This window comes from Eulemur rufifrons, chromosome 8 (genome assembly GCF_041146395.1).
Source record: "Eulemur rufifrons isolate Redbay chromosome 8, OSU_ERuf_1, whole genome shotgun sequence".
NCBI classification, from domain to species: Eukaryota; Metazoa; Chordata; class Mammalia; order Primates; family Lemuridae; genus Eulemur; species Eulemur rufifrons.
This window is the reverse complement of record NC_090990.1, coordinates 119,889,526-119,904,790: the sequence shown is the minus strand read 5'-3', so window position 1 is coordinate 119,904,790 and position 15,265 is coordinate 119,889,526.

Below are 15,265 nucleotides of genomic sequence, written 5' to 3'. Positions count from 1 at the left end.
GGAATTTAAATCCATTACTCCTTTTTTAGGCCTTTTTGTAAATTAGAAGGCAACATATTCTCAAACACTGACTTGCTTATTCAACTAATATTTTTGCATTTGGATAAAGCAAACTTTTATAAAAATGCCCATGATTCCCTTTTAAAGTACTCTAATTTTTAAACTGCATATTATTTACTATTCTGTTCTGTGCTACATGTTTTGCTGTATGAGTAGGCAGTTGCCATGTGCCACTTCAATGGATTCTTTCTGATGCCCCAAAATAAATCAAATTATACAGCAAGCAGGGATATCGCTTAAGTCTATGTAAATAAAGATATAAAAAATTAAATATAACCTGTCATTTGCCTTGTGACTATTGAAAGTAAAACCATTCATGTTGTTCCAAATAAAACTCCTTAGGGTCACAGTTTTTTCTGAGAGGGTAGTAACTAAGAATGAACACTTTTTAACAGGGAGAGAAAAGGCCTTTTGAAGACCTGGTCAGGCCTATTCCCCAGGATTCCTCTTTGCTTTACCGTGTCCCAGACCTGCTCAGACAGATTACAGGACTTTCTTTCATCAACCCATACACCACTGAGAGTGACTTCAAAGTGAATTGTCACAATAGTGTGCAGTAGTCTGTAAATATAGGAAGCATAATATGGAAGTTGCTCAGTGTGTGGTTTAAAAAAGTTTTCTAACAGACATGGTCAAAGGCATAGCACCTCAAAGACTTTTTGTTCTGTATCTTTTTACTAATCATACCACGATCTCTCAAGGAACCGGTTTTGGGAATCTTGGAGTCTTCCTTTTGTGAATTTAGCATCTCCTGCAATATCTAATCCACAACCAAAGTCTCTGATAAATCTCTCTTCTTCATCATCTCACTTTGGAATTTTTGTAATAATAACTCAATGAATCTTCCTGTCTCAAGGTTTTCTTCTTTTTCTTCTTTTTTTTTTGGTGCATCACTTACTACAATAACAAGTTAATTCTCTGAAATGTACAATTTATGTGGTACAGAGTCATTGCTTAAAAAACTTCAGTTGTTCCCCAATGTCCAAAGAATAAATTCAAATTATTTATTCTGAAAGGAGAAATCTGCCTGCTCACCTAAAACAATCCTCCCTTCTAGTGAAAACTGGTCAATACACCAACATCCACTCTACCTCACTCTACCCTCCAAAAAACTCCAAACTTTGATGATTTATTAAATGATTTAAACCTCATTACTTCTTCCAAGACCACTTCAAGTGTTAGCTCTTCCTGAAGTCTTTTTAAGAGTGCCAGACATCAGGAATTTTTTCATTCTCTGAATTTTTGAAGGTTCTCCCCTCTATTGCTCACTTATTTGATACCTAACAAATGCTGCTTTTTACTGTTAATTTTATTTTTTATTCATGTTTTTTATATCTGAATAGCTTAAAAATTCTTTTGTAGGATGGTCTGTGTTTCATATGTTGTTATATCCCTAGCACAATGCCCTAGAATGAAGTTACTAAATGAAAATTTAATAACGTTAACGATGATTATCTGCCTTGATTTAACCCATTTATCATGCTTATAGAGGTGTTTAGGCCAAAGATGAAAAACATCTATTTAGAACGTTTTAGAGTAAATCCACCATTGTGTAGCTTGACTAGATGACATCTAACATCCATATTAGTCCAATAACTCATAATATTTCATAAGTCTAAACACTTGGAAAGGCTAAAAGTGATGAATCTAACCTTTTTACATATTATATAATGTATGTTATGCAATCCATTCAGTTAAAAAAAATGTTAAGCCACTTCTATACATAATCTTAATAGAAAGAAGTATTAAGGCCAAATCTCTAAGAAATTTAGTCTTATTAGAGATATAAGCTACACACAGAAGTGATCCAAGAACAAAGGCATTTTCTATCTCCTATCTGCTATCTTCAGCAAATGGCCTCTGTGGAGGAAAGTTTTTGTGATGCAGTCCTGCAGTCCTGGGAGTGGTACACCTCACTTTGGTCACATTCCAACAGGTTCAATGAACAGATCCTGGATAGCTGTTCATTTAACAGAATGTCTTTTTTTCCTTTGGGTAGATGTCCAATAATGGGATTGCTGGATCAAATGGTTGTTCTACTTGTAGCTCTTTGAGGTATCTCCATATTACTTTCCACAGATGTTGTACTAGTTTGCAGTCCCACTAAGTGTTCCTATCTCTCCGCATCCACACCAACATTTATTTTTGGGGACTTTTTGATAAAAGACATTTAACTCACTGGAGTTAAATGATATCTCATTGTAGTTTTGATTTGCATTTCCCTGATGATTAGAGATGTTGAGCATTTTTTCATATGTTTGTTGGCCATTAGTCTGTCTTCTTTTGAAAAGCTTCTGTTCATGTCCCTTGCCCACTTTTTCATAGGGTTGTTTGATCTTTTTCTTGCTGATTTTCCTGAGTTCTATATAGATTCAAGTTAGCCCTTTATTGGATGTGTAGCATGTGAATATTTTCTACCATTCTGTAGGTTGTCTGTTTGCTCTCATCAGTTTCCTTGGCTGTGCAGAAGGTTTTTAATTTGATCAGGTCCCATTTATTTATTTATTTATTTTTAATTTTTTTAATTGATACATAATAATTGTACATATTCATGGATTACATGTTACATCTTGATACAAACATACAACAAACGATGATCAAATCAGGGTAACTGGGACAAAATTCACCTAAAACATTCATCGTTGCTTTGTGTTGGGAGCATTTGAAAACTTCTAGCTATTCTGAAATATAATAAACTGTTGTCACCTATAGTAGCCCCATTGTACCAGTGAACATCAGAACTTCTTCCTTTAAACAGAATTACCCCTTCACCAACATCTCTTCATTTTTTACAGCAAGGTAATATAAATAGTATCTGTACACATTTTGAATGGTCCTTTAATTTATACTTTTTTTATTTTTATCTGTCTCATTCCAAAAATATGTTTATTTCTGTAACATGTACTACTTAAGAAAAGAAATCAACAATTTAGACCACGAATTTGTTAGAAAGACAATCGTTAAAATCACTGCTGCTCTTTCTCTCCTTTGAACGGCTAAAGCATTTGTTGCCTGTACCACACAGCATATTCTGCTTCGTATCCCAATTATTTTCTTTTCTCTGTTGTAAACTCCTGGAGGCCACAAAAATGTCTTTTTGTTTTCTTTTCTTCTTTTTTTTCATGACATACTAACATTGAAAACAAATGTCTTAAGTATTTTTATAAGATTCACGACACCTGACAAGGTGCCTTAAACATGATAGCAACTCAGTATAGACTTTTTCAGTGGACAAATAAATGAAAGTTTGGTTTTAAATGCCCTGTACTATCTTTGTAAGGAAGATCAAGAAGATCAAATGTAATTGTCAGTATGCAGATAGACTCTTGGATATACTGTTGTGGTTGGGATATGATGACAAATGATCACTTTTGTTCAAAAAGATTGAATTTAGTTTGGCTTTCTAGAAATGCCAAACTGCAAAAAATTAAGGTATTGCATTTCTCTCCATCTTTTTATATATCTTCAAGCTTTTCCTTCTAATTATTTCTGCACTAGAAGGACAAGGAAGATATTTTCTGTACTTACAGTAATTTATGCAGTGCATTTTGGTGAAGAGAAGACCAACTTAAAATTAAACATTATTAATGTTTACTTACATATATATGTCCCATAATTTAGTGATTTTTATTGTAATGTTTTCTATTAAAGTGTTTTGTTGTTCTTATCTTGAAATACAAGTATTCAGCCTTAAATTTAAAAGAAATAAGAACAAAGAAAACATCCAATGTATAAAGTCTCCTGAATACATATTTTTAAATGGACATAAAATCACAGTTCTATGATCCTTTAATTAACAATTTATTCCTTTATTCTTTCCTTCCTTCTTTTCTCTTCTTTCTTTCCATACTTCCTTTCTTTTTTCTTACATAATGATTTAAATCCAAGTGCCATTAATTAAATCTGAACAAGGCAGACATCTGTGAAGGGAAGGGCAGTGGAGTAAGATGGTATTCATGCAAGGGGGTGTTGTGGCACTTGGGGTGTCAGAGCCTGAAAGAGCTCCAGAGCACAACAAAATGGTGGTGATGAGGGTGGGGAGAGAGCAGAGTGATACTGATGGCAATGGAAGTTTAGTTACATATAGTGAGGCTTGATCATATAAGTATATTGTGGAAATTGGAAACCAAGTGTCTGTCTCACTGTAGGAGAAAGAAGTTACATATGAGAAAGTGGATATAACTATAATAGACTCTGTGCTGCTATGAGACTGAAATTAGTGATACTGTTGTAAACTTCCAGTTTTAAATACGAAGAGGTATATGTAGAAATATAGATGCAGATGTGTGGGGTGTGTGTGAGTGTACATTCATACATTTTGTTAGCACCAAGCGAGTCTGAGAGCAGAGATATCAAAATAACAATAGGTACATGTAGTGACTATATCTTAGTTTCTAAATACCATTCTCTGTTGAAAGCAGCCAAGGATCCATGGAGAAGTGGCTGATTCCAGAGCCATGGCAGGTAGAATATAAGATGAGTCTGAAAAATTTTTTTGTGTCAGAAAGAAGGAAGTGCTCATATAATCATGGAACATGTCAAAAGGACACAAATGCCACCTTAAAAGGGCTTATGTTGGCCAAATCTGAAGCAGTTTGAGAATTTATATAATTCATGATAGTAGCTGGTTATAAACCTATTCAATAAACAAGAGTCCATGCTAATATAGACGATAGGTCCATAGATTATAGAGAGAGGAGGGTGCGAGGGAGAATGGGGAGAAGAAGCTTTGAAAACATTTCCTTATGGTAGAATGACAACTAATATATGTAGAAGGAATAATGGAGTTATTGAGACAGCTGATAAATTCAAACAGGATTTGTGAATTACATTATAGTAATGTTAATTTATGATATTCATGCTAGTTTTCTGATGTAGTTGTTTTTTACACAATGTCCTTATTTTTAGAATGTGCACAATAAATGATTATAGCAATAGGCATCATGTCAATGACTTACACTCGAATGGTTCAGAATTTTAAAAAAATGTTATTTGTGCTATTCCTGCAATTTAAGTTTCAGTTTGGCTATATGGTCAAAATTTAAAGTAAAAAAAATCAGATTAAAATACCAAAAATGACATATTTTTTTTTTCTCTTAAAATCCATCTGGATTCCTAGGTAAGCATCTTTGGAAAATTAATGTAATTTTCAGCACAAAGAAAGGTATTTTCACTTACCAAAGTGCTAACCTGTAAGATCCATGAAATGTCGTACATGTTTGAGATTGGAAGCACTAGAACCTACAACCTGCTCTGTACCTATGGTATTGAAATGAATATGAATTATTTAGGCTGTTGTTAAATTAACAACTTATGAATTTATCCACCACGAAAGTCAAGAGAAGTACAAAGTAATCTGCCTGGTTTGGTCACAAAGATGATGAATAACTAAAATGTATCTGATTTTACAGTCATCTTTATTCCTTAATTATCTCAGTTATATAGTAATTGTACTGACTGTAAGACAAAATAAAAATGTGAATCAACCACAAAATCCTCTAGCTTCTGATAATCTCTTAGAATCTTTCTACTTTTAAGTAATTCCTTTTTTATTGAACAGCTACTACATTCTTAATATTTTCCTAAGAACTGAGAATGTTAAAATAGTCAAAGAATCTGCTTTCAAGGAGGTTATAGTTCTACTAGGGAGAGAAGTTTTACATAGTTAGCAAAAAGAAAAGCTTTGTTTTTAGTTTTGTTCAGGAATTATGGATATAGCAGAGGTTCCAGTTTGACTCTATAATTTAGCATGTCTTGGCACTTTTATAGAACTGTTTCAAAGGGATCAATTTCCAAATGGGTTTCAGGGGTTGCCTAAGAAATATAAGAATGGATTTCATCTGTTTCTTTGGAATTTTTATTTTGCTCTAATTTTGAGCGCTTGGTGTAAAGGAGGAAAAAGAGCATAGTATGTAATATGGGTTTGTCTAACATTCTAATACCACAATACACCCATGGAAACTTCTCTGGGCCATATAGAGGCAAAGGCCGCAAGGAGATTCTGAGTGTGCTGATTTCATTTTACTCTGTAGTCAAGGGAGCACAAGCAATAAATATAGATAGAAGTGTGGCACAAAATAGGAGAGAAGGGCCATATTTCCATATTTTTTGTGTCAAAAAGAGTTAGGCTTTGGTACATCAAAAATTCGTAACTCATAGTGCTGCTCTGGCACTTACCTGTTTACCCTTTTCAAAGTATCAGGAGACAGCACACTTGGCATGGTCAGTGATGTTGTGATTGCACTCTCAATAGCAGCGTTGACGAGACATTATGTTCAAGGGGGTTTTAGAACTCTTTGGCAGGCTAGAGCAAAAAGACATGAGAAAATTAAGTGGCGATCACTTATATAGCCCACGAGAATTAATATTTGGATGGGGCCAGGAACTCCTGCATTTTTTAAATGGGGGCATTGAAAACTTAAAATGATAATTAATGGTAGTAGGATATTATGTCATCATAAATTATATACATATATGTATGTGTGTGTATCTATGTGTATATGTGCGGTGTGTGTGTGAATGTATCTATAATAGTTGGAGACAGTGTATAATCAATACACTCTTCCTGTTATAAGCTACATGTGAGGGCAAGCTACCTACACATTTCTTTGTGTGTATGTGTGTGTGAATGTGAGTATGTGTGAACATATTTTCTACAGTATTATTTGTAAAGCCAGTCTCTAATTCATGCTTCAGTTGCACTAGGTAGATATTTTCATATTTCTCCTATGCAATTGTTAAATAGGTAAATAGTTTAGTTAGGATTTTTCAGTCTCACATGAATTGACACACCAAGTCTATTCTACACACTGATGATATAATTTGCTAAAAAGTTCCCTAAAATGATTTAGCTACTATAAAACATTTCAAATAGAACCACTTTCTTCATATTTTAAGAAAATATTTTGAAGGATCCTATGGGCAGTTGGAAATGGTAAATAATGCATTTTAACTAAAAATATTAAATTGTTCGATACAAAAAGTTATATTTTAATATTCTATTTAGTGGAAACAAAATTTTCCCTGATTTCTCAACAAAAAACTTTGGATCAAGTGATTACAATAAAAATAACATGAATAGTCTTATAAAATATAAACTACTATCAACAGCAGAGTATGCTTGGTTTTTATAGTTTGTATTTGACAACTTTTCTCTTACAAGTATAAGTCAAATTAATAGTTTTATAGCTTTTTACTTAAACCCTTATTACAGGAAACAATCAGATGTTGTTCTGTTAGCCTGATCTGTCATTAGTGCTTCACATATTTAAAAAAAAATATTATGGGCCTTGGAGGTCTTGTATCACACCATCCTCCTCCTCAACATGGACCTCTGTTATTGAATTCATCACATGGTATTCAATTTATTTTGTGATTTTTTTTAAAATCTCCCTTTAGTCTGCAAACTATTCAAAGTAAGGAATGTATGTTATTCATTTTTATAGCCCTCACACCATAAGCAGCTGAATTTCAGTCATTTAATAGGTTTTCCCTAAAGTTCACTAAATTTAAATTATCTCAGAAAGTCTGTTTGCTATGATAAACAATTGAGAAATTATTTTGTAAACTATATCAAAGATGGGTAAACTGAGTTTAGTAGGATTATCTTTTTAAGTGTGACAAACAATATTTCTCTAGAAAATTATGCTTTTTCACATGAAATTTACTAAGTTAATATTAATTTTGCCAGCTGCTCTTTGAAAGACAGCTCCTATTCCATTCCAGTCTACATGGTTCAAGTAGATCTGACCCAATCTCGAGGCTCCATGGTTGAATACAAGATCTAGGTCTCTCCAATCAGCATACTCCACCCCTCCCTCACCCTGTTCTCAATTACTCATTGATTCAGAAATAAGCAATTACTCAAGGTTATTCAATCAAACTCTCTCTGAGATTTCAGCTGGGAGTATGAGGAGAAAAAGGCTTTCTTTCATTAGTACTGCTAGCTGTGAGTTCTTTGGAGGATATAAGCCCAGAGTTTTTAGTGAGTATTTCCATTGCCACGTGGACGCCAGAGAATGTAACTGGCACAGAGGACATCACAATCAAGGATAGAGACAGAATATTCTAGATGGCACAACCCACACAACCTCATGATCTTTGCTGATTCCAACCAGGGTGGGCATCTGCCCTACGGGCACTCAGCCTTTAGGCACACATGAGATGGCCTAGAAGGGAGAGGTTTTGTCCAAACAGCTTAGCCAGCCATTGGAATTTTAATTACAAAAAACAAATAAACACAAATTGCTACAAGAGCTAAGGCTAGGAGGATGCACACAAAGAGTCCAGAAGGCAAGAGGGGGCATGGCAAGCCAGGGGGAGAACTTAAATTGTGAGTAAACAGAAGCTAGGCTGTAAGTAGAAGGTATTCAGACGATAGCATGAAGAGAGGCCATTTGCAAAGGAGGAGAAAAGTAAGAAGAATAATAATCTCTAACAACGATAAAGTGTTTATACTATGTCTCAGCTCTTCTATGCATTTTGAGTAGAAGATCTCATTTAATATGGTGCCATATTGCAAATGTTCTTCCAAATCTCCTGCATTCATTTATTTTTCTCTCCTTATTAATTTAATAAATTACTATTGAGCTCTTTCTGAGACTACAGAGGTAATGAAAGAAAAGGCCCTTGATATCTTGGAGCTTATGCCAAATTGTCTTTTATTCCTAAAATCTAACACGCTACCAGGTATAGTAAATTATTATTAATTTTATAGGATATTAAGTGAAGTAACAAGAGAAGACATAAATATTTATTAAGCATTTGGCCATGTGCCAGAGCTCCAGAGACTGTATGTTTGTCTCCTTGATTCAGTTTTCCTCCTTCAAGCCCCACAGCTGCTCTATGAGATAGACACAAACTAAGACATACACATTGGTTTTCTAATATCTAATTCTGATTCAAGAATAACTAGAATTGCTTTCTGCTTTTCTTTATTGATAAAACTGGCCAAAGATAGGGTAAAAATTAAATGGCAATTGCAAAGATTATTTCCATCACCTGTTGGGCACCGTGGCCCATGACTGTAATCCCAGCACTTTGGGAGGTTTAGGCGGGAGGATCACTTGAGCCCGGGTTCGAGGTTACAGTGAGCTGTGATGGTGCCACTGTAGTCCAAACTGGGTGACCAAGTGAGACCCTGTCTCAAAAAAATAAATAAATAAATAAATAAAGAAGAAGAAGAAAAAGAAAAAAAGAAATATTTACATTTCCATCACTGTATATTTTTGGCATTACCTTTCATGGTAGTTATATAAATGACCTTAGTGAATTTTTTTTTGAAAATCATAGTTATTAGCATTTTATGTTGATTATCTTGCTTGAAATGAAATTTTTTCTATAGTTCTATAGTTCCAAATTTCAAAAAATGTCCTTAGAATTTTAACCAGTTCATTAAATCAACAAATGATTCTTTTCATTTTCAGTAGTTTAAATGTCCACTTACAATTTAATTCTCAAAGGCTATAAATCTATTGTGATAGACTTAAGTCACTGTTAAGAAGCTCTCCTCTAGATTCAGCAATACTATATTTACCAATAGTTACAGATATTGTATACTCAGAGTATTTTTTACTCAAATTAATTTTTAGTCAGTAAACAAAATCTATCATATTCAGCTAAATTATTAAAGATGTTTTAGTTTTTATTTAATTGGGTGTTATTTTACATTTATTTTAGTATAAATTATACAAAGCATCATAACTTGGCAAGGAAATTAAAGATAGCAAGAGATATGCAAATCTTCATTAGACATAAAAATACTGTTAGAACAGTTTGTCATTTTGTCTAAATATTCTTTTCTCCTGTGGATATATTGTATATTTACCTGAGTCAGGGAAATTGACATTTCTAAAGATAGAACAAGGCTTTGCTATTTCAATGGTAAGGAAAGGAGAAGGTTTTGCAATTTCTATGAAGGAGAGTTTTAAGGAAATTTAATATAGAGAAATATATTGTGGTATAAGTGATTCCATCAGTAAGTGTAATAGCTCCACTAAGTTAATATGTTTTGAGAATTTCCACGCATGTTAGGAAAAATGATGTCACTCCAAACCAAAGTTATATTAAAATAATTATTACAACTAAATATAGTATTGAAAGTTTTATGGAATAAGGCATTGATTTTGCAAACCGAAGTGGAGATCTGTGGAGCTCTCTCTCTCGTACTCTGTTGGTGCTTTCTATATCCTTTTATTATATTCCATTATCATGACAGACTGAAAACCACCAGCAACTAAGTCACGTTAAGTCCATTTACCCTAACTGTGGATCTGTGCTGCACAATTTGTGTTTTTGCCATTGACTAGACATATATCAAAATACACACTCACAAAAATATGTAGGGAATCTGTTCAAAGTACCATTTCCCTAAAACACAAAGTGTACTTTTCTTTGAAGGAATTATCTGTATCATTCTTTCTGGAATCCATTTCTTTCTATGTTCTGAAATTGGCTTACCTTAGTACTGTATAGAAAACTATTTTGTCAGAATTGCTCCTTTATCAGTAATTCTTAGGATAAGATTTATTTCATAAATGTGCTAATTTTGAATCCTATTTCATTTCTAAACACCTGCAAACAATGGGTCCAGGTAGCTCCCAAGACCCATACCACCTATTCAATTTTATCCATTTACATACTATTTGTTGATTTACCTATTTAGGTTTGTCATTAATTTCCAGTATCAGTTTTCATGCATAAATAAGCACAGCCCTCCAAGATTCCCATTTCCTTCTACCTTCACTCAACCTCTCTACACAGACCTGCTTTTTGTGTAGCAAGTGTCACATTAGCATTGGATACCTACCAACGTGCAAATGGTAGAAGTGAACAATGACTTTGAGATAAACTATTTTTTCTGTTTTTTTTTTTACTACAAAAAACAGATTCTCACCTATAGTTGTCATTTCTGAGAACTATTTGACATTTTAAAAAGCACAAATAGCGCATGACCTCCTCTGACTGTTGTGATCCAACCATCTAAGCCAACACCACCCAAAACTAATGTAATGCAAGCCATATATGTAATTTAAGTGTTCTCACTACAAAGAATTATAAGTTGGTGAGGTGATGGATATGTTAATTTGCTTGATTGAATTTTTCTACAATTTATACATAGATCAAAAGTTCACATTGTATCCCATAAACATACATAATTATTTGTCAATTAAACAAGTTTAAAAATATACATACTAGTCACATTTAAACAACTAAAAGCAAGTGGAATTCAGTTTAATAATATATTTTATGTAATTCAAACATTTAAAATATTCTCAATTCAACATGAAATCATACTTAAAAGTTAATGAGATATTTTATATTCTTTTTTAAATTTTTTTTTAATTCAGGATATTACTGGGTGAAAACATTTTGGTTACATGAATTGCATTTGCCTCGCTCAAGCCAGGGACACAAGCATGTCCTTCCCCCATGCAGTGTACTTCAAAGTTTCCATTAGCTGCGGGTTTACCCACCCCACCCCCTCTACCTCAACCTCCCAATCCCCCCTACCTGACCTGCACCCAGTGAGTATTACTACCACGTTAGCACCTTAGTGTTGATCAGTTAGTACTAGTTTGATGGCGAGTACATGTGGTGCATGTTTTTCTATCTTTGTGATAACTCCCCTCGAAGGATGGGCTCAATTTCTATCCAGGATAATATAAGAGGTGCTAGATCACCATTGTTTTTTGTAGTTGAGTAGTATTCCAGGGAAATGCAAATCAAAACTACAATGAGACATCACCTAACTCCAGCGAGAATGGCCTCTACATTCTTTTTTGTAATACTAAGTCTTTGAAATCTGGTGTATAATTTACACCTACAGAACATCTTCATTCATATTAGCCATATTGTAAGGAGCTCAATAGCTACATGTGGCTAGTGTCTATCCTATCAAATAGTTCAGGCCTAAACCTTTAGATTTGCTGGTACATAAGTTTGGGAGAAGAAGGATAAGAAAGCTGAATTTTCTCCAAGAATAGAAGAACAGTTTCCTAAACTGTTACTGAAGAGACAACAATTGAATTTAAAATTTCCCTATAGTCCAGCAGAGAGGGGCTTGATTGGAAATTATGTTGAAATATATTACTTATAAAGTATTATTTATAATCTTATATTCATTTCTACTATATGTATGAATTATTTGTTTGTTTACCAGGTCAAAGAACACTGACTGTTATGGTATGGTTAAAATTCCTGGAAATGTTACACAATACAAATTTATATTTTTGTTGCTGTACCCTCAACCTGAAATTTGGAAAATTTTCCCTCAGGCTATTTCTGGAAGCTCCTGAAGATAACTCGTGAATATTACTAACTACCACATTTTTCTTCCTCATTCCTAATATTCTTCTCTGCTTTCTTTTAAAAAAAAATTCTGCATATGTCTGGTTGTTGGTATAATATGGTAGAAAGTATATAGGTTCTGAAGTCAATTAATTACTACTAATTAGCTGTATGAGCTTTTAGATCAAGTGTTTAACCTAAGTCCTCAATTTTTCTCATCTGCAATATTCAGATAAAAAGAGTATCTATATAAACAGGCTATGAAAAGGATTAAGAGACATGATGAATTACAATTGCTTAACATAGTGACTGGCAATTAATTTGTACTCAATAAATCATAACTATTCTTATTAGATCTGCTCATCAAAGATGCTAATGACAATACTATGGTATAGATAATCCTGAAGAGATACCTCTGTGAAGATCCAAAACAATCACTCCCTGTTGCCTGCCCAGTCTTTTTCAGCAAAAACCCAGCAAGCATAAGGTAACTAAATTTCCCTTATTTAGTAAATCTGAGATGTCATACATTCTAAGATACATTGCCAACTGAAAAATGATTTTTTAAACACATAACATTTTATTTCATACTTATTCGTAGAGGCTACTGAACTTTAAATGTATATTTTTATTACATGTTTTACTTGTGCACATATAAATATGAAAAGAAAAATAAATTAAGATATTTCTAAGACTTTTTCACATTTGAAGTTCTACCGTTTTTCTTTTTTTAAAAATTGAGGTGAAATTTATATAACATATAATTAAAAATGTAAAACGTATAATTCAGTGGCATTTCTTACATTTACCATGTTGTGGAACTCCCATCTCTACTAAGTCCTTAAACATTTTCATCATCCCCAAGAAAGGCCATGGACCCATTAAACAGTCACTCTCCATTCCCACCTCCCTCAGGCCCCTGCTTTCCATTTCTATGGATTTACCTACAGTATGTGACCTTTTGAGACTGGCTTTGACATGGTAGCAGGTACCAATGCTTCCTTTTCTTTTTATGACTGAATAATATTCCATTGCAAAGACTGCAAAGTTCTAATCTTTTTTTTTTTTACTTTTGTATTTTTTTTTATATTTAAGAATATTACGAGGGTACAAACACTTTGGTTACATATATTGCCTTTACACCACCCAAGTCAGAGCGATAAGCATGCTTGTCCCCCAGACAGTGTGCACCGCACCTTTTAGGTATGAGTTTACCTATCCTCTTCTCCCTACTCCCACCTGCCTAACAACTGATGAATGTTACTTCCATTGCTGTGTGTAAGTTTTGATCAATTAGCTCAAATTTAATGGTGAGTACATGTGGTGTTTATTTTTCCATTCTTGATGATACTTCCCTTAGAAGAATGGGCTCTAGCTCTATCCAGGATACTATAAGAGGTATTAGTTCACCATTTTTTTATGGCTGAGTAGTACTCCATGGTATACATATACCATATTTTATTAATACACTCATGGACTGATGGGGATTTGGTTTGTTTCCACATCTTTGCAATTGTGAATTGTGCTGCTATAAACGTTAGAGTGCAGATGACTTTTTATAGAATGTCTTCTTTTCCTTCGGGCAATTCCAGTAGTGGTATTGCTGGATCAAATGATAGTTCTACTTTTAGTTCTTTGATTTATTTCCATACTATTTTCCATAGAGGTTGTACTAGTTTGCAGTCCCACCAGCAGTGTATGAGTGTTCCTATCTCTCCACATCCATGCCAGCATGTTGTTTGGGACTTTCTGATAAAAGGTATTCTCACTGGAGTTAGATGATATCTCATTCTGGTTTTGATTTGCGTTTCCCTCATGATTAGAGATATTGAGCATTGTTTCCTGTTTGTTGGCCCTTAATCTATCTTCTTTTGAAAAATTTCTGGTCATGTCCTTTGCCTCCTTTTTAATGGGGTTGTTTGACTTTTCTTACCGATTTTCCTGAGTTCTATATAGATTCTAGTTATCAGCCCTTTATGGGATATATGGCATGCAAATATTTTCTCCCATTCTAGGTTGTCTATTTGCTCTAATGATAGTTTCCTTGGCTGTGCAGAAACTTTTTAATTTGATCAGGTCCCATTTATTTTCTTGTTGCTGTGATTGCCTTTGGGGTCTCCTTCATAAATTCTTTGCCTAGGCCAATATCTATAAGAGTTTTCACAACCTTTTATTCTAGAATTCTTACAGTTTCATGCCTTAGGTTTAAGTCTCTTATCCATTGTGAGTTGATTTTTGTGAGTGGTGAAAGGTGTAGATGCTGTCTCAGTCTTCTACATGTGGCTAATTTTCCCAGCACCATTTATTGAATAGGGATTCTTTTCCCCAGTGTATGTTTTTGTCTGCTTTGCCAAAGATTAGATGGCTATATGAGGATGGTTTTATAGCTGAAGATTCTGTTCCATGGTCTATGTTTCTGTTCTTATGCCAGTACCATGCTGTTTTGGTTACTATAGCCTTGTAGTATATCTTGAAGCCTGGTAAATTGATGCTTCTCAATTTGTTCTTTTTGCTTAAGGTTGCTTAGATCATATGATCCTCTCAATAGATGCAAAAAAAAAAAAATTTGACAAAATTCAGCACCCTTTTATGATAAGAACACTTGACAAAATAGGCATAGATGGGACTTACCTCAAAATAATAAAAGCCATATATGAAAAACCCACAGCCAACATCATACGGAATGGAGAAAAATTGAAAGCATTCCCGCTTAGAACTGGAACCAACAAGGTTGCCCTCCATTGCCACCTCTATTCAACATAGGGCTGGAAGTGCTAGCCAGAGCAATCAGATAAGAGAAGGAAATCAAGAGCAAATTTCTAACCCTTTGAATTAGTTTTCAACTTAGTCACGAGTATCTCAATTTTCCCACACGAACATCATAATCCGTGCCTTCAAGACCATTGTTGATGGAACA